This window comes from Eurosta solidaginis, chromosome 4 (genome assembly GCF_040869045.1).
Source record: "Eurosta solidaginis isolate ZX-2024a chromosome 4, ASM4086904v1, whole genome shotgun sequence".
Lineage (NCBI taxonomy): Eukaryota > Metazoa > Arthropoda > Insecta > Diptera > Tephritidae > Eurosta > Eurosta solidaginis.
In genome coordinates this window covers 9105402-9132533 of record NC_090322.1, presented here as the reverse complement: position 1 = coordinate 9132533, position 27132 = coordinate 9105402, and the positions used below count along the sequence as shown (strand labels likewise).

At 35.2% G+C, this 27132-nt stretch overlaps 1 protein-coding gene across 2 annotated transcripts in view; it reads right to left on the bottom strand.

The window, feature by feature from the left end:
• Positions 1-8237, bottom strand: part of sgg (shaggy) — a 183438-nt gene extending 175201 nt beyond the window's left edge. The window contains exon 1 of one of the 2 annotated variants that reach the window (XM_067779988.1): positions 7517-8237. The gene's annotated coding sequence lies outside the window, so the exon portion shown is untranslated. The remainder of the gene's footprint in view (positions 1-7516) is intronic. The other variant, XM_067779991.1, reaches the window with a different exon arrangement.
• Between the last annotated feature and the right edge of the window lie 18895 nt (positions 8238-27132).

The following is a 27132-nucleotide window of genomic DNA, read 5'->3' as shown; positions in this document are numbered from 1 at the left end:
CCATCCCTGGAAGGTTTCTAGTACGTTGTGCAAATTTGGTTGTGATCGGTCGATCCGTTTAGGACACAACTCGATCTATACCTACATACATACATACATATGTATGTACATAATTTGAATTTTATATAGATTTAATTATTTTAAAATATTAAGAACACAACAAAAATATTTATCAATTAATCAAAAAAATTAAAATGTTTGAAATATAACAAATTAAAAAATTAAAATAAAATTATTGAATAAACTAATGAAATTATTATGCAAATGCATCTGCTATTTTTAAGGAGAAACTTCCGCACACTCAGTACTTTGTTCTTATGACTGTCGTGCCACAGCAACTCTATCAAATCAATGGCCACCGTTATTCTAATGTTGACGGAAACAGTTCTTTTTTTTTTAATTTTATTTTATTACTATTTTACTTTAACATTTTTTTTCCTATCCTCGAGGCCTGAAAAAAGCAACATCACAGTCTTTAGAAAAAGGTCAATCAGAAAAAAAAATTCTGAGCGGTGTCGCCCCACAGAGCTGTGGCTTACATTTGATGAACTTTTTGTGTAGATTCAGACTGTTGCAACACTCAATTCAGAATCAACAATTTGTGCGTAGTTGATTCTACAGCTATTTTTTATGCTGTTAAAAGAAATATCCGTCGAAGTGATTTGTAATTCGGTTGATTTCACAAGTTTTTTTCTTTCAGTGTGAATAGCTAATAAGCTCCACATAGCACGCTCAAAAAAACTCGGGCGCTATCATAAAACCTCAAGTATTAACAAATTCATATTAAAAAAAATTCGACAAAACCTCAAGAAATATGTAAATATGCAAACAGCTGAAAGCAACGACGCCCCGAAAATTAAGCACCACGAGCCGTGCGTATGTGTCAAACAGAAAAAAACCCCAAAAAAACGGCGCACGCACAAATTAACGCCCAGAATATTCGATCTAAATTAAGCATCGAACTACGAAGAAATGTGGCTGCATGATTCAAAAAGTTGAAACAAAATTAAAAGGCTTGCAAACACACGAGGCGTGACGTTGACGGTAAGAATAGTGAAAGAAATATTTTTAACAGAAAGTGGGTGAAGGAGATGTGAAGACGAAATATTTAAGTATTTAACAACAGAAACTGACTCAATTTATTATGTAATAGATTTATTACGAGCGAAAATCTGTATAAAATAATTTTTGCTATGTAGATACCATCGATAACATCGTGCTGATTGATATTGAATGATAATTCGATAACATTTGATATTCACTACTAAACAAACAAATTAAAACAAGTAAGGAAGGCTAAGTTCGGGTGTAACCGATCATTACATACTCAGCTGCCAAATTACAGCTTGCAAAACTTTTAAATAACCTTCTTTTAAAAGTGGGCGGTGACACGCCTACTGTCCAAAATTTTACTAATTTTCTATTCTGCGTCATAAGGTCAACCCGCCTAACAAGTTTCATCGCCTTATCCGTCTTTGGTAATGAATCATCGCACTTTTTCGGTTTTTCGAAATTTTCGATATCGAAAAAGTGGGCGTGGTTATAGTCCGATTACGTTCATTTTAAATAGCGATCTGAGAGGAGTGCCCAGGAACTTACATACTAAATTCAAGGCATAGTAGACGCTCCGACTCTTTTAGAACGAATTAACTTCTTACTTCCACAGAGGAACCTAAGAAGTAATGATTTGTTTTTTATTGAATGCGTGAGAACTAACTATGCATATTATGCTCCTCTCATCAGAACCTTACGAGAGTTTAATTTGTTCTCAAATTCTTTGAATATAGATTTCCCAATTGGAAAATCTAAATTCAAATTACAATTAAATGAATTTTTAACTTAAACAATTATTTTGTAAATATATTTAATTCGTTATGTAGTCTGTAAGAAACATTGTATTTCAAAGATTACTATATTTAAATAAATAAATAAATAAATTTCATTAAGATATCTCAAAATTTACTGAAGTTATCGTGTTTACGGACAGACGTTTTTTCGCCGAGATCATTTTGATATATAGAAGTCTATATCTATCTCGATTAGTTTATGCCGTTACGGGGTACCGTTATGCGAACAAAATTAATATACTCTGTGAGCTCGGCTCAGCTGAGTATAAAAAGTGATTGAAGCCAATCAATAAGTGCTGATAACTGCTGATAAGTGTGAGCGATTGAAATAATTAGCCAACTGAAATCGTGCACAAGCATTACTAAGTAGATAAACTTTGTCTTATCAGACAACGCCTAGTTGCAGAGCTCAAGACAGCTGCAGTCTGAGCCTTAGTTTTACCTATTAAAGACCACTGCACTTTACGTCTAAATGGGCCTTGCTCATGTCTAAAAACGTTGAGGATTGATGACTTGCTACACTGTGATTATGAGAGGAGCTACGAACACCAACATTAAATTGACTGCGTACTTCTGTACAGTGGCCAGTGGCAGAAGCTGGGGTCTGTCGCCAAAGGGCCGAGCACGGAATTAACAAAATGTTGGTGTATGTACAGCGAACAGCGCTGGTTGGAAAAAGCGGCGCTCTGAGAAAACCTGCAGGGATCTGAATATTATGGTTCATATCAGGCATAGTGAAATGGGCTATGGACACTTTTAACTTGGGCTACTACCAATTTTTTTATAATTGACTTTATCCCAGGCTAGACTATTGTACCGAAAACTGCCTCCTGTTGAATTAGTTCCCATGAGGTTGGCTTGGAGTGAGGACCCCTATTAGTGCACCATCCAGCGAACTGGTTCACGGATGGGTCGAAGTTGGAAGGGAAAGACAGTAGTGCCTATATGAAAAAGTCACCGCGATTATATATATGATGGATTGTACGATAAAGCAAGGTCTGGGAGTCGTGAACTCTATTGGGATTGCTTCAAATCATTTAAAGACTAGGATCATCCGGTTTCCGTGACACAGCTACATTCTGCGCAACTCTCTTGCGGAGCTCTTAACCCGATTGAATAAAATTGAACCGAAATTGCTTGGTTTTAGGGAATTCCATAATTATAACGCTCCGACGGGAATTCTGACTGGACAGGGCCTTCTGGTGTCACTTGCTTTCAAATAAGGCCTAATTAGTGATAGCAGATGTAGGAAGTGCCGGTTGGAGGAGCAAGTTTTGAGCTCGTGCCCTCTGTCGGTCAAGAAACTTCTTGTAACACTATGGGCTCTATGGGCCAATTAAACCGCAACATAATAGAAAGCAGTTACGATAAACACCGAACGGAGAATAAAGCTAAAACGAAATATTTTAGACGGCCCAAGAAATTTATAGATCACTACTATTTGTACAAGTGTGCATGGTTAAGAATAAAGTTGAACAAATGAAAAAATTGATAAACGAAAAAATGCAAAGTCATATCAAACGCTCTGCCGGTGACGTTCAGGACAGCGAAACTTAACTTCCAGAAATTTCTGCAGCGATTAACTATTGCAGTGACTGGAATTGTGAAGTTTGAGGTAAAATAACATTAGCTGTATTTCGTTGCTAACTATTACAATTAAAACACTAGCTAGCTTACCGAATTGCATGGAAAGCAACAATAAAAAGTAATCGAGTTGAGTTGGCTAAGCGCTTTCAGTTGAAACCGCTTAGGTAATTGTCGACCTGATTGATAGTGTTGTATAGTGTTGCATATTCAAAAATAGGGCACTATTGTGAATGAGCGAATGAAATGAACATACGAATGTGCAGATAAACAAAAATAACAAAATAACAGCGTGGCGGCAGGGTGACATACATACAAACAAACACGCATTTCATGTATTTTGTTTTTGTAATTCTCTGGTTGAGTGTCAAAAAGATACTGCGCTAGAAGTAGAAATGTCATAGCAGCGAAAAAAAGTAACAATTAGCTGATAAACCTCCACCATCTGTATCGTTTTGGCATAATGAAACTGTTTAGCTAGTTGAAGCGTTTTCTTCAAGCTCGCTTGAAAAAAATACACCTATTGTAAACTTTACCAAGTAGCTCAACTAACAGCTGATCGCTCAAAATTTGCACACAAAACAAACATCACTAATGGCCATATTACGGAAATCTTAGGAAAATTGAAGTTACATTTTTAAACAGACATAAAATGTTATAATTTTGGAGTATATAGCATCTAGGACACCTTAATTGCAGTAATTGAAAGAAAATGTTTGCTTATACTCAAGTATTTAATTATTTTTTTTAAATTTATCTTTAATATTGATGCAATGATTGAAGTTATATTAATCCTATGCAACTCTGCTCTTCCTACTGTTCTTGATTCCACTCCATTCCATTCGAGTGTCTCTTTCACTGAATTCGAGTGCCTTCCACTCTATTCGCAACATAACCCCGAAATTTAAGCTGCCAAACTATATAGTAAATAATAGGTTTTTTTTTAAGCGTGCTTGAAAAAAACGCTTCAACTAGCTAAACAGTTTCATTATGGCAAAACCATACAGATGGTTACTATTTTTAGCTGCTTTGACATTTCTACTTGTAGCGCAGTATGTTTTTGACACTCAACCAGAGAATTACAAAAACAAAATACATGAAATGCGTGTGTTTGTTTGTATGTATGTCACCCTGCCGCCACGCTGTTATTTTGTTATTTTTGTTTTCCTGCACATTCGTATGTTCATTTCATTCGCTCGTTCACAATAGTGCCCTATTTTTAAATATGCAATACTATACAACACTATCAATCAGGTTGACAATTACCTAAGCGGTTTCAGTTGAAACCGCTTAGCCAACTCGATTACTTTTTATTGTTTCTTTCCATGCAATTCGGTAAGCTAGCTAGTGTTTTAATTGTAATAGTTTGCAACGAAATACAGCTAATGTAAAATAACAACTAGCTAAGCAAGACTCTGGCCTAAAAGGGCACGATGGCGTGATAAGCAAATGTGAAGACACTGCAAATCACAATCATCTGTGTGCGCGACACAAAATATGAATTGCTTGGCTCAATAATAGAATGTGAAGGCGCGTCATGCGTTGGAGCAAGCGTTCACGAGTGAAATACAAAACAGCGAAGCGTTCGCAAAATCTACCAGATCACAATCATATACAGAAATTGAGATAAACCTTGCTTTGTCCCAGCCATGAAAAGTGAATGGCTTTGATTAGGGACGTTAAGGAGCCTCAATTTCGACAACGCAAGTTCGGAGTATTCGATTGAAACCAATTACGGTTTCGACTGCTTTGAATCGGAGTTATAAAAGAAGTTTACGTTATATAATTCTGGTTACGTTTCAACGTTATTAAGAGAACAAATGTTGCTTTTAAAACGAATGCCTCTATGGCTTCCGATTTCGGTTTCGAATTCGATAAGTCAAATTTGAAAAAAAAAACCGAGTCCGGGAAAAATATCTCCGTACCATCCCTAGTTATGATCATGAGCAACTTGGAGATAAAATTGCCATGATATTGTACAGTGTAAAGGCGGGCGCGCGACTTATTGGCCAAAATATATACTAACATATACGTAGAGTATTTTAAAAAAAATATTCCGGAGTCAAATGGGCGCAGAAGCGTCATAAAGCAGAAACGAAAATAGCATCACGAAACAAAACAAGAACAATGGAAAAAAAACCGGTACAAATTTGCTAATAAGGTTAGAGTGAGAAATACAAAACTTGTGCGAGCAGTGCAGAATGTTGCAGAAAATTTTCCATTCATAAATTTGTTTGTTTTCTTGTTGTTTTTGGTGCTAGAGTGCGTCGCTGCTGGCATCTAAAATTTCAGAAGACCGGTGCAAATGAAGGAGGTGCAAATATTGCCGCATTTTGTGGTGTTGAGCGGCACTTTGGATTTTTATACGTATTTTGAAATTTATTTTATATGATTTTCTATATGAACATACTACAATTTAGATGACGATAATGAATTCCAATATTGGTGATAATTTAATTTTCATGAGCCGATAGCATCGAAAATCGTTAATTTTTGGAGATCGTGGCTTTGAATATAGAAAAAGTTAAACTACACAAAAAAAAAATAAAGGGCAGTGTAACCACACTCTCAGAGAACAAAAATCACGCTCTACGGGTGGCTCATCATACGTGTGCTGATATATGGCTAGGAATCATGGACGGTTTCAAGAGAATATGATATGGCGCTTGGGTTGTTCAAGAGAAAAGTTCTCCAGAAGAATTATGGTCATGTTCATGATGCCGATGAGCTATATGAGCTTTACGCGACGAATCAAATCCTAGAGGCTTCGCTGGCTAGGTCATGTTATGTGAAATAACGAGGACGCTCCAGCTAAGAAAGAATTCAGTCAACACTGTAGTTTGGAAGCAGGGTAAGGGAAGACATCCACTCAGTTGGGAGTGGCATATGAAAGAAGACTTGACCTCCCTTGGTGCCCCGTATTGGTGTCGGTTATCGCGAATCAAGGGCAGCTCGTGTGAATTGTTACAAAACGGCCAAAATCGCTTAGGCGGTTAAGCGCCAATAAATGATGAATGATGCTTTTTGGAGTAATATCAAAAATTATTTTGGTGTAAATTTAGCACCAAAATAGTGCACATTGCATTTGGTGTAATTGTACAGTATAACACTTTTAGGAGTGATATCAAAACTAATTTTGGAATCAAGGCTGTTACTTGTTGTATTGAGTTATGCCAGATGTGAACAGCAAGTCGCAATGGTGTGATGGAAGCGTTATCATAACGTCCTGGGTTCAAGTCCCTGTCGAAGCAACATAAAATTTTTGCTTTATTATAATAATTTAAATTAGTTTTTTTCAGCACATCTTGTGAATGAAATTAACACTATTTTGGTTTTTATACAGAAAAACCACAGGTCCTATCTTCCAGCATTTGTCAAGAAATTTTATAATATAGGTCCTGTTGTTGTTGTATTAACAGTGACCGATTTTTTTGTTAGGGTTTTTCAGTTTGGTCGTTGAGCAAACCTCTGGTAACACTATGGATTCATTCATTCGGACCAGCTCAATCTAACCTATATAGAACAACACACAAAGTGCGGCTTTGACACCAAAATTGTTGTGTGCTTTTATAGAATTTTGAGTATACGATAAAGTTCCATTAACATTCAAGTCAGAAAGAAACCACAGACGTTGAGGAGAAACAAATAAGAAATTGCAAATGCGTAAGTCAAGTGTTGCTGTGCTCAAGAGGTAGTGTCTCTTGAGCATTTAAGGTTGAAATTTAATTACCTAAAGTGGAGCAAGAGAGTGTTTGTGCAGGGTGATCGGGTGATTGTGAGAAGCTGTAGCAGCAATTATTTTAGAGGACGTTGTGCAATGGAACTAAAAATGTCTTGGAATGTGTAATTTTCCTGCCTGCTTAGGAAAAGAGAACAACAAATGCACAGAGTTGAGTATTTGCAAAATTTTTTTACTACAGAAATTGGCATAATTAAGTAATTTCTAAAAAAAATATGTATAAATATATATATTGAATACACGATTATCAAATTTGTCCCTAATTTCCCTATTTTTAATGCATATCGATTTCAAAACTATTGAATTATTCTTGAATTTTCTGTTTTTTTTTTTTTGTTACATTTACCCGAAACAGCAAAATGCGTTGAGAATTTCCCAAAATAGCGCAACTTTTCACTGCGTCTATTCGTCGTTTTTATTTTCGTTTTTTTTTCTCTACACTTTCTGTGCGTCTTCGTAAGGCGTCTTTACTTTTTCTTCTTGCGCCTTTTTCGTTTTTTATGGAATTTTAAATGCGAACGACGTTGTTGTGCGTACGTGTTTATATTTAATTGTAGAAAAATTTCGCTTATGCAATTTCGAATTTTACTGGCACAGACACATCGATGATCTTTAGAGCGACGACGACGCTTTAGATCCGTTTTCGTAATGTTTACGAAACTTTTTGGGGAATAAAAACTTGAACGGATGGGCAACGTACAAAGGCGGCCAAGGGTTGGACAATAGGATTTAATTGATTATTGATTTGGCGTTTGAACCCATGGATTAATTTTTAAAATACTTAATTTAAAAACACCACGTTTTTGCGTTGAAAAAACATCAAATTTCTATGTTGAACGGCTGAAGAACCAAATACCGATACCAAAATTGGCGGGAGGAGGGTAATAAAGCGTTTTGTAGATTCTCCCACAAATTATGTATATTTTTCGTTATTGCTTTGGACGACGTTGTTTAAAAATACGCGCAGCACTACTTTTTCTTCGCGTTTTGTTTAATTATGCCGAATTCTCAATCACACGTTGAGCGAAAAAAAATTGAGAATACACCACTGTTTCGTAGCACGTTCACAAGTAAACTAAACTGTAAAGTGTGCGTTGAAGAGGTGACGAGCGTAGGCAATGAGGGTGCTCATGGTGACGATGGCACCGCTGGTGGATGACAGCAGCCAGTGCACGGACTTTACCACTTTATTGGTAGATCTACCAACTTTTTAGCCCATTTTCATTTTCTACCACTTCTACCACCAAAGCCCAAAAATTTACCAACATTTGGCTTTGTAAGGAAATTAAGATACGATTCAATTTCGAAGACGAAAAGTTAAAGTTGGAAAATGTTGATGAAAAAAATATTAATTCTAGTCAAATGACAATGATTGTTCTCTTACTTAAAGCTCTTCCATTTCACAAGACATCCATGGAAATTCTTAACAACAAATGGCGATCATTAATGTTATATGATAAGGAAATAATAGGAAAGATATTTTCCGACGATATTCTTAAAGGATGGATAAAATTGGGAACTGAAAAAGAGTCTTCTAAAAGAAAATTTGAGTGAATAAATGTTCTCCTTAACAATATTACCTCACAGTAGTGCAGCCGCAGAACGACATAAAATCCGCCAAGCGTAATGGATTAAAAATTTCAAGCATTTCCAATCAAATATTAATAAAATAGTATTGTATCGGACGGACTTTATTTCAATTCCAATTAAATTAATAAAATTTTATACAAAATTTTACTTTGTAGAAGGTGATTTTGTTCCTTGTATTTAATAACACCCATATGGAACTAGATTTTTCTTTTGTTTTTTCTGACAATTTTTTTTGTTGAAATTCGGTTCTTATTTTGAAAAATTTGTGGACAAATTCAAACAAGAAATAAATTTGTTTATGAGATAAATGTAGTAAATGAGCTCGCAAATATTTTCCTGCTATATTTTCATCAGTTTTTTATGAATAATTTTGAACGAAAATAAAACAACAACGAAAATAAAAAAAGTTTTAAGTAAACGATAACATACCAAAGTCGGTTATTTTGTGGCAGAAATATACCGGTGCATTGGAAAATTGTTGTAATGAGACGTATCGGTAAAGTTTCCTCAGTATCTCAAGCTCAAAATACAGGAAAAAAGCAAGTTTGATATAGGCATTAGCTATGTATATACAAATTTACATGATTTTTTTTTGTTTTGTTTACATTTTTTATTAAGTGTTATTTCCGTGAAACGTGCTTTATTTGTTTACAATAAAATATGAATTGTTTTGTACAAATATAAAATGTAGCTATTGTTTTCTTGAAAACAAAAATCTACCAACTTCTACCACTATTTTAATTTTTCGTCTACCAACATTCTCTTTTTAAAAGTCCGTGCACTGACAGCAGCAGCAGTGACGGCTAGAGCGTTAACAGCAACAACAACATGAACGCGACTTGAAGCGCAGGCTGGAAACAAGTTGTTGTTTGAGAAGGGAGACAGGTACAGAGGTAGGACGTAAAGACCACATTGATCAGTTTTAGTGGACGTGCACATATCAATTGTGTTGCCACGCAGGTAAAATAGTTTCGTGCCTAATTTATTGATTTTTGGAACATACAAAGGTGGTCGGAATAGAAAACAATGTGGAAACAGTGTGGACGTGACGTTATGATCACACTGAACATGTGACGTGATCTCTCTAAAATCACATAAGTATAATATTCATTCAGCTAAATATGATAGTGTTAAAAATACATCGATTACTTTTTTTGATGCGTGGGGGTAACAGGACCACTAAGAACAACTGCAAAGGAGGCGCTAAATGTTATCCTTAACCATATGCCATTGGACCTCTACTTATGCTTGACAGCTACTAGCTCAGCCATCAGACTTAGGCAGTCTAGAAACTGGAACGATAGGCCGTATGTTCACAGCGTTATCCTAAGAATACTCCACAACGTAGTTATCTATCACCCACATTGAACTTTGACAAGAAATTCCAGGCGAGGTTTACCTCAGGAACGGGTTTGGCCAGCCGACATAGTTTACAAAGAGGGCGTAACTTCACTCTACACTGACGGGTTCGAATGGGCTGCGGTATTGGTGCGGGGGTTTTCTTCGAACAACTAAAAGTCGCAATATCCCTCCGTCTTCCAATCTCTGCTTGGAAGATACTAGCTGAGTTATACAGAATACCTTTTTTCCTGTTAGAGAAGCATTCTATTTATTATACTTATACGTATAGAACGTATAGAAGGCTGTCGAAAACTGTAAGAGGGCATTACGCGAAACAACAAACCTTGCTGCCACCACGCTCACTTGGGTATCCGGTCACAGGAACATTGCATTCAATGAAAAAGCGTATGAACTGTCAAAAGCCGGTGCATCATTAGACACTTCTGCAGCAGTCACCGTGTACCATCCACTGTCTTCAATAAAAAGTGGAATTCTTGTCAATCTCAAGAAAACCGCAATTGATATCTTACGGTTACTTGCAAATTCATCAAGTAAATATGGCCAGACTAAAACCAGATAACAACGGAGTCCCTACTGAATATGTCTAGGCAAGAGATATTCAGGATCACTTCCGCCATTACAGGACACTGGTCATTTGGCCGAAACGCGAAGAGAATGGGAATCCCTTTTAACGACAGTTGCAGGAGCTATTGTAAGGAGACAGTCACCTGCGAGTGCCAAGCGCAGTTAATGATGATGACGATGAGGGACATGTTTATCGAACTCAAATATATAATCGATTTTCAACATCATACAACCCATTCTCAACATGTTTATCGATTTTTAACATCTTTCACAATTCTTAAAATATTTGTATACTTGTTTTTTACTTATTTAAAATTTTTATCGATTTTAAGAATTTTTGTAATTTTTAATACATTTATATTAAAAAATTCTAAATTTGTATTTCTATATTATCTATCGGGTTTCTTATAACACACATTTTTTTCTGCTACACCGAATATAACTGGAATCATTCAACGCCTCTTAAACCAAAATTTTAAAAACCCATCACTTTGAAAAAAAGGTTAAAAAATACTCGTACATCATGGCAACACTGTCTGTGAGCAAAATTAATTTGTGAGCGCGACTTGACTTTGTGACTTGACAGCGCTGATACAGCTCCATACATACACACAGTGTACATATCTAGCCTTAAGAGCCATGGTATGCAGGAATTATTATAACGCAAAGCAACAACAAATAGTTGTTGAATGAGTTTGAACAGATATTGATTGGCAAATTAGAAAAAAGGCCAATTTATTAAGAAAGTAGAGAAAAAGTAAAATAAAAAAATCGCCAATGAATAACAAAATTGCTTTAGTAAACGCGTTTTACTTGAATAGCGTTTGAGATTGCGGCAGAAGATCGGATATCTTAAAATAAAAATTAGAACATTACAACACATAATTTATTGTTGACTTCCACGCAGCCATAAAAAAATATGTTGATGCAAAGTAATAATATTAAGCTAATTACAAATGTTGGTCTATATATATGTAAATTGTTAGAGTTAATAATAAAGGAAAGAGACGGAAGTGGGAAGGCTTAGAATGTTAATCAACATATTTTACTTCCACATTTAATGCGCTGTCCAACATGAAAATCAAATAAAACGATAAAAAATATGAAGCATTGAAAAACACATTTCCGGTCTGAAACTTGAGTAAATTATCTGTAAATAAGTGCTGTGTGCCTAGGCAGAATTAAGTAGGCTGTAACAGAAGGCTATTTATGTGGGCCAATCGTCAGTTGCGAAATTGCCAATACATTTTAATTAAACAAAAATCTTGCAAATTTCGCGAAAAAAGTATTCGAAATACTTAAATAACGTAAATGAAAATATAAAAACTAAATGTAAATTTATGTTTCAAAAATTGTAAAAATAATTTAAAACACAACAGTAAAAAAAAAAAAAATGAAAACTAAAAAAAATCAAAAAAAAAAAAATAAAAATAAAAAAAATAAAAATAAAAAAAATATAAATAAAAAAAAAATAAAAATAAAAAACTTTATAAAAATAAAAAGAAAAAAAAACAATAAAAAAATTTAAACAAGTAATTAAGATAAGAAATGTATGTAAACAAAATAAAATTACAAGGCAAAAATTTATTTAAAAAGTTATTTGATTTAAAAAGTGTTTGAGTGCCTTCTCCCAAATTTTGTTTTTGCCTGGTTTAATAAAAAATAAATATAAGGGGCGATAACCTCCGAAGAGATCTAAGGCCGAGCTTCTCTTCCAATTTGCATCGTGCTCCTCTTGATTTTCCCTACAAATTGGCAGGACGGAGCCTACATGTTTTATGCCGACTCGGAACGGCATCTGCAAGGCAGATGAGTTTTCACTGAGAGCTTTTCATGGCAGAAATACACCCGGAGCGCTTGCCAAACACTGCCGAGGGTCGACCCCGCTTAGAAAAATTTTCTTCTAATTGAAAAACCTTATTTCTAAAATTTTTGATGTTGCTTTGTCCGGGGTGTGAACCCAGGGCATATGGTGTGGTAGGCGGAGCACGCTACCATCACACCACGGTGGCCTGGTTTCATTTTCTTTTAAATTAATCCCAGTTATTTTCTTTGCATTTTTTAGAGCTAACTTGTTACTTTTTTACTATGTTTTGTTTATTTTTGTACATATTTGTAGTATAAATTTAACAGTTTTCTTTTAATTTTTAATTATTTGTTAAACCCTTTTTTGCAGTTTTTGTTTTTAATAAACTGTTTTTACTTTCAATTTTTTATTTAATTTTTCTTAGTTTTAATATTTGTTTAATCTTAATCTTTAATTGTTCCTTTTTTGTTTTTCCTTTATTTAAATTTTTTCTTTTATTTCAATTTGTCTATATTTTGAAGTTTTCCTTTTTAAATTTTTTCTTTTTTTAATTAAAATTTTTTATTTTTTAATTCTTTTAATTTTTTTAATTTTTTTTTTTAATACATTTTACAATTTTAATTTTAAACTTTGCTTGGTTTCATTTTATTTTAAATTAATCCCAGTTATTTTCTTTGCATTTTGTTAAAGCCAATTTGGTTATTTTTTTACTTTGTTTTGTTTATTTTTGTAATAAAAATTTAACGTTGTTCTGAATTTAATTTTATTTAATACATTTTTTTCTTCTAATTATACAATTTTGGTAAACTCATTTTTCAGCTTTTATTTTTATTAAATTTTGTTTACTTAAAATTTTAAAAAGTGTTAATTATTTCACAATCTAGACACAAAATTATCAATTCATTTTACGGCATGTGTTGCCGTAGCCAAAATTTCATAAAGCACCTTTGTGTATGCAATTGCTATGGAAAAACAAACAAATCAAGCAAATGAACGGAGCGAGAAACCTGCAGAAAATGTAAACACGTTAGGGTGGGTCAAATTTATTGTTGAAAAGGCACATTCAGTTTCTGAATCTATGGGTCATACTGAATAATATTGCCCATGGGACCATAGGACTGAAATAAATTTCGAGCCTCCCTAATTTTGTTAGAAAATTTTATATCAAAATTGTCTCACTTGATTAGGGAGGCTCGAAATTCATTTCAGACCTATGGTCCCATGGGCAATATTACTCCGTATGACCCATAGATTCAGAAACTGGATGCACACCTGAAGTTTTTTTTCTCCCCATACAATTTGACCCGCCCTAATACACGTATTCTTTTTTATTTGTTTTAATGGCTTTTTCTTGATCAAATAGAGAACTTTTTTGTTTTTACATCAATAATAGAATAACTAACAAGGTAATAAGATAAGAAAGAGATAAATGAGAGAAAAAATGATCGCGTGATCGCATAAGGCGAGAGCACCAACCACGCAATTTCTAGTTTAAAACTCCCGCAACTTAAAGTCAAGTCTGCCAACCAATTTGATGTTGAAAAGCATTAAAAAAAGAAAACGCAAAAACTTTGCCAGTTTTATTTGTTGCTGCAATGAGTTGTTGGTTGTTGCGTTTTTAGCTTGATTGCCTTGCTGTAGGCAAGCTAGTTTTTTTTAGCGAGTGAGTGCAAAATATTATATATATATATTTTTTTTTTTGATATTTTGCTTTAATCTTTTTTGACGAAAAAACTTTTATGTGAATGAAATTCCGAGCGACACAAACTGTGCTCTATGCTGATAATTAAAGATAAAAAAAAACACGCACAGGAGGAAGAGAGAGAATATTGAAATTGTGTTAGGAGCCGATTTGATATTTTTTGTATGCCATAAAAATTGTCTCCAATTTAACAAAATCATGATTTGATCAGTCTTAAAGTGAAACAAGCCAAGTATTTAATTAGTTTCTATAAATTGCATGTCTATTTCAGAGAAACCAGAAGAGGCGTCATATAAGCAACTAGATTGAACTGGCCGGGTCATTCAATAAAAACCTCACATAGACTGAATGTAGTGTTATGAGCAACTAGCTCTTAAATTAGTATTCCAGCATTAACGAATTTCCAAATAAACTACAAATTTATTATGTGTGTGTAATACTAATTTATTTTTACCAGAAAATCATTTCCCAAATAATTTCCGGCATTTGAATGCTTCTAGCCAATTACATAGTATGTATGTATGTATTGGATATGTTTACAATCAAGCCTAAAAATATGCAATACATAGTAAGCAGAAAGCTTACCAAAGCAAAAATAAAAGTTCACTTTTTCAATGTGTATGTGTGTGGATATGGTGCAGAGCTGAAAAGCTTTGAATACATGTATAAACAAGTAAATATATATAAATGTAGATATGCATGAATATTTCTTTGTTGGCGAATGTAACACTGCCCTGCAAAAAAAGTATGACTAATCCCTAAAGAGAGCGGTTTGCGATTGATCTCTTTTGTCTATATTGGGGCATAATTGATCCTCTAGTCCCTTTTGGGTACAGTTGGCGGCAACGAAGTGAGTTAAATAAAAAAGATTATAGGTGATTGATTCGAATTATTTAAGAAAAAAAGCGCAGCCCTATACGGAACTTATATGACTTGGACCATATGTTCCATTATCGACGATCCATATATCTTGGAATGAGTTGGCGACTTGATGATTGCGACTTAAATATTGAGGTTAAAATGTACTTATCCTCGTACCATACGAAAACTAACACTTTTTGAGATTAGTCTTCATACGTTTCCATATGGGTACAAAGAAGATTGGTCCCATCGTTCACAAAAGCGAACAGTTGAACGCATACAAAGAGATCAAAACTGGCATTAGTCGCATACTCCATTGCGACTCATCCCGGACTCATCCTAGACTAAACGCATTTTTTGCAGTGTGTTTTCTGTTTTTGCTAAAATAAAAATGAGAGATTGAAGTTGAAAGAGCAATAAAAATATAAATGTGGCCAAAACGATAAAATCAGCGAAATGTAATGAAATTAAACAAAGTTCCAAATTGAATTGCCTATCCCAATAGAAAAACTAATTGAATTTAAAAATTAAACGTGATGTAAATAAAAATAAAAAAAAATAAAACAATCGAAATTGGGCTGTTCCTAGTCATCCGAAAATGTTTACTTTATTCTTACGAAATTTTTGTTTTAATGTAATCTTTCATCTCTTTTAAATTTTTTTAATACAATTAATTAAACAACAACTCGCACTAGGCTAGGCACCTTGTCGATAACAAGATTTTTTCTGGCAGGCAAATATTTAGCTAGCCATAAAAAATTTTTAAAATAGATATTGTGACGAATATTAGTGACACAAAGTGATACTCACATCACTAGTCTGATGCTAAGTAAATGAAGCCACAACAACAATAAAGCAGGCAGTCACTTACAGTCACAGTCTACATAAACGAATCAATCATAATATCTATACATACAATACATACATACATACAAGCAGCGGAGAGCACAAACACATGCATATATCTGAGATACTCCCAAAATTAGGCAATCATGGTGGAAGTATCACTCACATATACACGCGCATATGAGAAGCTATAACGTTTTTATGTATTATGCTGGTAAACAAGTAGCAAATTCTAGAAATAGAAACGCCTAGAAATATGTCAACGAGGAAACCAAAAAAGCACTAAATTCGTTACAATATGTAATAAAATTACAAAATTAAATATGTAACAAAAAATATATGTATATAAGTCATAGAAATGTTAATTGAGCTTTGACAAATTTATTTTTTTCTTTTTCCCTATTTTTCTCTTGCTAAACAAATCACTTTAGTTAATGCGTATTAATGCTATATTCTCAGAGGTCAGGGTGAGTGAGTGCAGTAAAAGTGAATATCTAAATTTTGAATTTATGAACAGAAAAAAAATATAGGAAAAATGAAAAGAAATAATTTTAAGGAAAATGCTAGTTTTCTTTCATTAGATATTTGTTTGTTGGTATATAACTTAGTGAGATATTTTTTTGTAGTACATTGAACTTTTTTTGTTTACTTTATGATTGTGAAGTTGTCCATATGATATCTCCACTTTCATTTTAAACAAAAAAAATATATATATTTAACGAAATTAATTAATTTTTTTTTTCGCCAAAAATATTGACCTATTCAGAATTGCTTACCAGAATTTTTATGGATTAAGAATCTTAAAAATAGTTAAATCTTTTGGGACACTTACCTGAAAGAAAAGAGAAAGAAAATATTAGTTTAACAAATTTTTTCAGCTGAGCTTATTATGTAAAATCTAATATTAGGGAACTTAACCTAAGCAAACTCCCTTTGTGTAGAACTCAATTTGCCTATTCGGCTCAAGCAAATCTTTGGAGTCTAAAAATATAGCCGTCTGCGCTATCTCAGGGGCTTTCGATAACACACTACATCAAGCTATCGAACAAACTATTATTGGCAAGAATAAAAGCCAAATGAGCATACCCTGGGACTTTTCCGTGCTAAAGTGAACAACAATTAGTCTTGAGCTGGGAGGGACAACTGTTCGATTGTGACCACTAAGGGATGCCTTCAAAGGAGTGGGTGTACTCCTTCATCTCTTGTGGACCCTAGTCATAGATGATCTCCCTTCAGCTACTGAAATCCAATGAATTAACCACACACAAAGATATATATGTATATGCAGATGACTTAATAATCTGCACCAAGGGAATGCACGAGGAAACAATATCCAATCGCATGCAATAAGCTCTACGGATAATCGAAAAGCAGTGTGATGCTAAAGTATTATCTATCATTATTTGGCGCTTAACCGCCTAAGCGATTTCTGCTGCAGCTGAACTATCTATCATTTTAGCAAAACTATCCTAGTGCCTTATACATACATGAGAAGAAAACTATGAATGTTAGAACCATCCAATGTGGAATCCATGGGATTCCTTAATTATCTGGGAGCCAAAAACAAGGTTTTATTGGGATGGGTTCCCGGTCATCGGCGACATGAAGGCAATGAACACTCAGAGACATAGCCAAGCTGGGTTTTTAGCATCATTCTATGGTTCAGAGCCTTTCTGTGAACTCACAAAGCCACACACTAGGAAAACTATAAGTAACTGTGAAACAAAGCAGTTCAGACGACAGTGGATTGAATGCTCAGGCAAATGCAGGCCAAATTGTTTATACCTCAGCAACTGAGAGAACCGACGAACTCTCACTGGGTTGTATAAGAGACACTGTAGTCTAAGATATCACCTACTTGAGTTAAATCTATCCGGTTCACAAGCCAATCGCTTTTATGAGCTGGAGGGTGAAACGCCGGTTCACATTCTCTGCGAATTCATCGCTCTGACGAGACAGAGACTCTCCCATCTAGGTGGTATGACTCTTAATCCCTTCGTGATATGGAGTAGAAAGTCTGAAGAGGTACTTAAAACACATTAAAAACCTCCACATACAGTAATAGGCTGAAAGGCCAAGCACAATAGATCTGAATTAAATTAGCCTAAAAAATAATAATTAATTGTGGCGAATATTAGCATCGCTATGATGTTAGTAAATAATCAGAGCCACGCTTATGTACACATTAAAGCAAGTAGCCACCCTTATGTACAAGGCAACGAAGAATATTCCACACAACCAGCAGCTTGAAGCAAAGAGATTATTTCACATACACATATGTGGCCGTCAGCTAAGAGCATAAGTTATTACTCACACATACACGCGCATATAACTAAATAACCAAGCGAAAAATCTAGACCTTAGGAGAAATATGCGAACGCAGCAACAAAGAGTATATAAAAACAGCGCAAGCTGAGGAATAACTAATCAGTTTGATTTAAACACGCTATTAGTGATGTATAATTGTGAAGTACTACTCCCAAAGTAGTATAAATAAATACCATTTTACAATACTGAATATATAATAATAATAATAATAATATTTATTTAGTCTTGAAATTATTACATTTCTTACAGACTAGTTACAGGTAAAGATAGACTACCAACTAATTTAACAGGTCATTTAGTAGCATTTTAAATCTTTTTTCACAGTAGAAGTCCAAAACTGAAGAATTTGGGAGCAAGTTAAACTCTTTAAGAACTCTAACAACAGGAGCATTGGCCGCAAAATTGGTCCTCGCCAGCCCAACGTAAAATGTGGCATGATTCCTTAAACAAATATTAGGAATAAGAAAGAATATACGTTCAAGTAAAAAGGGGCAGTCAACCACCCCAGATATTAAATTAAAAATGAAAGTGAGAGATAGGGAGGTTCTCCTACAATTTAATGTCTTGAGATCAATAAGCATACATCTAGATTCATAAGCCGGAACAGGAAGACCAAAATGAAGGGGGCGCAGAGCGTACTTTATGAAGACTTTCTGAACTCTCTCCAAGCAACTTATATGACAGGAATAATACGGACGCCAAATAATAACAGCATATTCAAGTATCGAGCGCACCAGTGAGGTAAAAAGAGTTTTTAAGGTATACGGATGCGAGAAATCTGAGCTGAAACGGGTGACAAAAGCCAGCATAGAGTAAGACTTAGCTATAATATAATTAAGATGGCTTTGAAACGAGAACTTCGAGTCAAAGACCACCCCAAGATCAGTGATTTTGGAAACAATGCTTAGTTGTGAGCCTGCAATATAATATGAAGTAGGGATAGGAGAGTTATTTATTCGACAGTTCAGCGATTCGAACGTTAACAGAAGGCAAAATAATCAGTAATTTCCCAAAATTCATTACAATATATAAAATCTACACTAATCATAAAAAGTAATATATTTTAGAACTGTTTGCAGCAAACAGTTGTCAAATTTGGTTTTGTCGATAAATGCCGGCTTCCTGAATATCTCACCAAATTTTGTACACATTACTAATCTGAGAAAACAAAAACCTGAAGTCACTCAGTCTACAGTAGACCAAAACTAAATGTAAGTACATTCGATATTTCAAACAAAAAGTAATTGCAGAGCACTAAGAATAAATTTTCGCTCTCACGTCTTGCCCTTTGGTTTTCTCACTAAGTATGAACATATGTATATATCCAAGGGTGACCATATGTGACCACCAACAACAATTACATAGCTTACAGTGACATCATTCGCCGATCACAGCCTAGAACACTGATCAATCATGGAATTGTCACGAATTATCTCATTTTTTATTTTATTTTATTAAAACAATTAAACTTTTTTCGAACCATATAAAAACAAAATTCGAACGTTTTTCTGCAGTGTTTTTTTCAAGTACCACCTAAAACATGCGATGAAACGAAAATCGATCATAAGACAGCTATTTACAATGCGCATATTTAAAGAGTAAGGCGAAAAAAAGAAATAGAGAAGAAAAAAATTGCACACAAAAAAGGAAAACAAATATAAATATTTAGAGACGAACATAAACAATTCTGAATTTATCATAAAAAATAAACCAAAAACCGATGAATTGGAGATCGAATGAAATTTAAAAATAAGAAAATATACTCAACATTGTTGTTTCTGATTTGTAATGCAATTATTTTAATAAATGCAGTCTGCCCCTGAGGAAGCTAAGGAGATTGGCGAAACGTAGAGCTTGAATAGTGGAGGCTTTTGACTTGCACTAAAGAAAATTTTTGGTAATTTTTAGCCTATTTCATTTACGTTAGGTTAGGTTGAACTGGCCTCACATAGACTGTATGTGTCCATAGTGTTATCCAACCGAAGAGCCCCAATAAGCTGAGAGGACATATGTTATCCTCTTGGCAAATTCTAGCAGTTTTCTAAGACCCAGCTTAAGTGCTGCCTCGAGATCTGGCAATTCTGCCGCCCCTAATAGCTGGAGCCTTGACCTGGCAAGCGCAAGAGGAAATTATTTCAAAAATAGAAGTAAAAATGTTGAATGAAAACCAAAAAGATAAAAACTTCAATAAAATAAAAATAAAAAAATTTTATTAAAACATTTTTTACATGTTTACAGTTTTTTTTCCAAATTTGAAGGAATATGAGGAAGTGCTGAATGTAAGCGTAAGAAGTAAGCGTAAGTGTAGTCTTTGTAAGTGGTATGCCTAATGGGGGATATATGTAGACTGATGTATATAGACGAGCTATCGATTTGTTAACGAAGTGTTATAAATTATCTATCGATAGCAAAGGTTATCAATGATTTACTGATTTTTTATAGATTATTTATCTAAAAGTTATCAATTATTTATCGAAAAGTTGTCGATAAACGAAATTCTGCGCTACATTATGTAAACGCGCTGGGTTAGCTTCATGGTTGTATGAAACACGTCCTACAGAAGGGAAACAAGGGCCCCTTCGTGGTATCAAAAAGACCCACAATGGCCTAAATGAGTCTCCGCTTGGGCAGCGAAGGCGGCCACTTTAACCTAACTAAACTAATCGATAATCTTTAAAAAGTTATCGATTTGTTATCGAAAATTTGTCGATTTTTATCGAAAACTAATAAATTTGCTATCAGGAAAAAATCGATTTCCTGTCGGACTGTTACCAATTTGTTATCGACGAACCGTCGGTTTGTTACTAACACCACTTACCACTTACTTCACGAGTACTTGGTACCCACACTTTTTCTTTACACATGGGTTTTCAGATAAAATTAGAATAAAACACTACAAAATTTTAATTATTACAAAAAAAGTATTACAAAAAAATAATTAAATAAAAATAATCGCGACAATTAATGATTAAGAAAATTGTCATTTCCAAAGTGTTTTTTTTTTGTGTTGTTTTATTTTTAAATTTGCTGGCGCCCAAAAACGTCTTATTTCGAAACTAAATTTGTTGAATAAAGCAAATTGAGCGTAAAACATTTTACTGTGTTTATATCAGTGATACAAACGAAAAAAAATGTATATAGAAAATAAACAAACCAAAAATTAAAAAAAAAAAAAAAAACTAACAATAAACTCAGCAAAAATTTAATAAAATAAATTATAAGTAATTGAATTTCAACTTGTTTACACTCTCAATTAATAAGACATATTCGAAAACATTCTTTTGGAAAACAATTTTAATATAATATGGGAGAATTTAGTGTCAGTTCGTAAATTATAGTCATGATTATAGATCTTATTTGATCGATTTTTGGCTTTTGGCCAAAAATTCGAATAATTCAGCCAAAGCAGCATTAAATATAAAATGAAAGTAAATTGCAGACTATTTGAATTGGCAACAAGCAAATTTATACACTTCTAAAAATTTTGTCAAAATTTGAAACCATTCAACAGACCAAGCAATTTTTTACACTCGTTCGTACTAAATTTCAAACCTTTCAATTAATTATTGGTTTTTTTTTTATTTCATTCGACTTAAATTTTAAACTTAACTAAAACTTTGAAATTATTTTAAAACAAACTAAACAAGTTTAAATTTACTTCTGAAATTTCAAAATAGAAGCAGTATAAATGTTGTTGACACCTATGGTTTTAAAACTAAACCAAAAGATTTTAATTTATTTTGCCCATTTAATTTTTTTTGGGTATAGAGGTCGTATTTGGCCCACCGGTCGGAAAGTTCGGCCTCCCCCATAAATCGTCGGCTCATGGATAGAGACTGATCGACTTCGTAACCAGACACATGGCCATATCAAACACAAGACTTAAGCATAACACGATCAATCAAGCTACATGGCTATCGCCCTGTCGAAAAAGGCGCAACCAGATCGACCATGATGCGATAAGCGAATTTTTGACATCCCGCCGAATTGTTATCTGTTTGTAGCCCGCCTCCAAGCGGCTGACAGCATGAAACCAAAAAAAAAAAACAGGAAAACTAGGCGTATAAGATTTGAAATATCATCACAGTGTGCTTATAACTTTGGAGCTCGACTCTTACACTATCGTTTCCTACGCCGATAACTGCACAATAATAGCCAAATGCCCAAGCCCACAGTTCGATGAGCTTTGTAACAAAATAAGCTGCTATCTCCCTGATCTCCCCAGTTTATTCGCCTCGCGAAAAATGATATTGTCACCGACTAAATCATCCGCGACCTTATTTACAACATGGACGCTCCAAATGTCGACCATATTGAGCATCCACGTCGATAGCACCACGCTACCGACTGTCTTACACCCAAAAATCTTGGGTGTGACGTTCGATCAGGATCTACATTTTGGAGAGCATGCAGCCGCAATTGCACCGAAAATCCAGAGCCGTCATAAAATCCTCAAATCTCTTGCCGGCAGTACTTGGGGCAAAGATAAAGAAACTCTCATTGCCACTTACAAAGCAATTGGCCAGCCGATTGCATGCTACGCGTCCCCGATATGATCGCCAAGCCTAAAGACTACTCACTGGAAGAAGCTACAGGCCTGCCAAAATACTGCCCTCAGAACCGCCACGGGTTGTCTTCTTATGTCCACAGAACACCATCTACAAATGAGGCGATAATACTCCCCATCAGGGAGAGAAATGAAATGCTAACCAAACAGTTCCTGTTGAATACCCAGAAACCTGGGCATCCCAACAGACATCTGATTGATGAGCCAACAGCGCCCAGGGGGTTAAGGAGTCATCTCCGTAAGCATTATGAGGAAATACGGAACCTGAGAACACAGCCGTATGAAGCTAAAAAGCACAAGCAGGTCCTCAGTGAAATCCACAAACAGGCGTTGGACCTCTATGCCAGGAATTGCCCGGTGAATGCAGTACTTAAAGAACAATACCCAAAACTAGTAGAGGAGCAACGCACTCGCTAGATCAACTTCGATCTGGGTACGGTAACAGGTTAAACTCTTACCTATCCAGAATCAACCCCAACATACAAACTGTATGTCTTGCTTGCAATGTGTCCCCACATGACACCAACCATCTCTTCAACTGTATTGTGGAACCAACGCCTCTAACACCCCTCTCATTATGGTCCGCTCCTGTTGAAACAGCAAGTTTCCTTGGACTCCCGTTAGAGGACATTGATGACAATTTTTGATTGGTCGCACCTATTGCATGGGGCGAAGCACTGCTACAACAACAACAACTTTTACACCAACAAAAGTTAACCCAAGGAAATACACGAGTATACCGGCGGCCACGAAAAAAATACCTGATGCGGTTAAGAATGCCGCATTGTAACCGACCATACTCGCACACTGCATTTTAAGATGGTAACAGTGCTGAACCGTCCTGGTAGGATGCTGAGCCCAAGCCTGCAATCGAAGATGATGGAACGACTATGATGAGGTACGGAGACATCCACAAACTTTGCCTATAAATGGCAAATACCCGAAACTCGCAGTTGAGTAAAGGAATTTTACACAACTTCAATCTGAATACTATAATAGGTTAAAATCTCGCGAATCCTGAATCCACGCGACATACAAAATGCACGTCCCGCATGTAATGTATCCCCACATGAAACCAACCATCTTATCAATTGCAATGTGGAACCAACTCCTCTGCCTTTTTGGTTCAACCCTGTTGAAACTGCGAGTTTCCTTGGACTTCCGTTAGAGGATATTGATGACAATTTATGAGTGATCGCGCCTTTTGGATATGGCAAAGCACTGCTACAACAACAACAGCGGCAACAACAGGTACGGATAGCATTACCCCGATTATGAAACATTAAAGACACGGGCGCTGATGAATTGCCCGCTGAAGCTATTCAAGTGCTGGGGAGAGGAGTTTGTAAAGCGCATGCAACACCTTCTATGCAGAATACGGTTGGATGAGTGCATATCTGACGATTGAAATGTGGTTAACTAAATTACCTAAATTTCGCCGTGGGCCGGATGGTTGATTAAAATAACCTCTTGTTGGAGTTTATAGTCACCATCGCTGCCTATGTTCCCATCCCAAAACCTATACGGCTGTACGAAATGAAGTTGAGCAACACCACCAAGTCGGTAAGAATTGGGGAGGAAATCTAAGTGTGGAATTCGTAATATTGAAGGACTTCATTTACCTGGGAAGCAGCACTAACAGTCTTGAAACTAAACAAAAAATTACTCTTGCCAACAGATTATACCTTGAACTTGATTGAAAGGTTTATGGAGCTCTATGCGTTGCTGTCGGCGAATACCGACGGAGATGTATGGATTAGGCGTGTAAACATCATCGACATACGTACTTAGTTCAACGAATCAAAACCGAGTGGCTAGAACATTTTATGCGAAAAGATGAAACCGCTCCAACTCGAAAGGTATTCTCCTCCGAGCACACCTTTAGCAGCTGAGAAAATTGAAGGTCCCCTCTCCGTTGGAAAGACCACGTGGAAAACGATCGGAGACACTTGAAATTTCAAGTTGACTCGGGCTAGCAAAAAATAAAAGTGACTTCTTCTTTAGCGATAAAGACAATCCCCGAAATATTTGGAACGTGTCTTCGATATAGTTGCTACGTTGCGATCGCTACTTTCCGGATCATAAAATAATTTAATCAGTTGAAAAATAATGCACTAAGCATTTAAAAAAAAAACAAAATTCTTCCAAAATGTTTTCTTTATAAAGTACACCATAAAACAGTTGATAAACGGAATGAAATTTTATGCACACCTTGTGCAATTTGCTAGAAAACAATACAACATGTCTTAACAAAAAAAGCTCATTAAAAGAAAATTCTTTAAGCAAAAGAAGTGAAAAAACAGACAAAAATAAACACCAAACAAAATAAATTTAAACATACAAAGCAAATACAGATGCCGAGGTGTTGTTTCCTACCATAAAGGTGAAAATGGGCAGCCAAACGAAGAAAAATAACGAAAAATTGCTTATGCATAATTATTTTCAATTTTCTTCAAATTTCACTCTCAAGTACATTGAGCATAACGGCAAGCAGCAACTGGCTTGCCGCAGCAGCACAATTTACATTTTTCTGGGTATTCATGTATCTGGGTCAATAACATGAGATACATGGCAATGGACGGACACTTACAGCGCTACATCATTTGCTTACCGCCCGCCCTACGTCAAAAAAAAAAACGGAAAGCAAATTTCGCCATGCTGTGAATGTTTTTTTTTTTTTTTTTTCAAAGGCCTTGTGTTGGTGCTGTGGTGCAGCAGTAGAATATTTTGAACGAAATTGTGCCAAAATCGAATGTGAAGAACTTCTTATATTTCTCTGAAACTTACTCTGGAAGCTTAAGACAAACAAGATTTTTTTTCATAAGAGGAGGCCCAATGAATGTACACGTATGAAATATATTTCCGGCCAAAAATGATATAGGAATGTATACATAACCTTGCAAAATGCATCAATTAGTTTGTATTGGCATAACGACTGCGAAGAGTTAGTCCCGTACTGATGCACTTAGTGCCTTAGTGAGAATACCTTCCTTCCCTATTCTAAAAGTGGCAACACTCGCTGCTCTAAGATATGAAAATATCTCTGAGCTAAAGAACGGAAACATGACAGAGCATATGACGGTTATAAGACAGTTCATAGGAAATCCCGTATTGCAACAACGTGATGCAACGGCCTCCACGCTCAGAATACTGACCCTGATTTAAGAGGTCTAGTTCAAAATTTGATGACGAAAAAAATAACTGGCATCTATGAGCCGAACTTTAATAACCCGGCGGAATAAGGGGCCTAGAATATACCCGCGGTAGGTATGCCTGTCGTAAGAGGCCACTAAAATACCAAATTGATTCAAAGAGAGACCCTCTCAAGGGTTTGCCAGCGCAAATATATAGCTTAGGCTATGTTTATGATCGAGCGTAAGCGGAACGCGCGATGCGACGAGAAACGCTCCATCGCTTGTTACATTTTCGCTAGCGTTATCGCTGGCGATTGAGTGTTTATAGTAGAGCGAAATCGCAAGCGATGGAATGTTCAACAATATAACTCAACATCTTTTTATTCACGTTGTGGCAGTGTAGAGAAAGCAACATGCGTACATTAACTCGTAAAATTTTATTATTAGAAAAAGCTATTTGTTACGAAAATAATATTTAAAAAGTATACATAAAAAAAAAAATATCAAGTGCATCCAATCGCGATTGTGGTTATCTACATGGCGCAAATTCCACAAACACTACTTGCCACGTACCTTTTCAATAAAAACATCGCTAATTTCGCTCAACTGAATCAAAATATTTTGGTTGCAAATTTTCGTCGCTTTTGTCGCTTGTAATCGCTCAATTCGCTTTACGCTAAATCGCTTTGTCATAAACATCTACATATGCACTAGGGCGGGTCGATTTAAAAATCGCTCATTGCTCTGTGAGAACCGTATTCTAGGGATCGAAATAAGAAACTTTGCCGAAGGAACCATACCTCTAAAACGAACTCTGATGTTCCCCCCCCCCCCCCCCCCTTTGGGTCGAACTTTTGGGTAGGGGCAATTTCAATTCTACCTGCTGTGTCTTGTGGTGGCTTAAAAAAAACAACACAAGTCATTTTACGATCTGCAATTGTGTCACAGTGATACCTTCATTTTTTAAAACGGTTGAATAAAAAACCCACACAACTATGTTTACGACACGCAAATGCATCACAGTGATGCCTTGGTTTTAAAAGGGGGTTGTAAAAACGCTAATTTCTAATAATTTTTTTAAATTTCTTTTCTATTACTAAGTTAAATTCATTTTTTCATTTACATATGTTCTGACTAAATAAATTTCTAAAGAGAAAAATAAACTCCAAAAAGAAAAAACATAGGCATTTCAAAGTGGGAT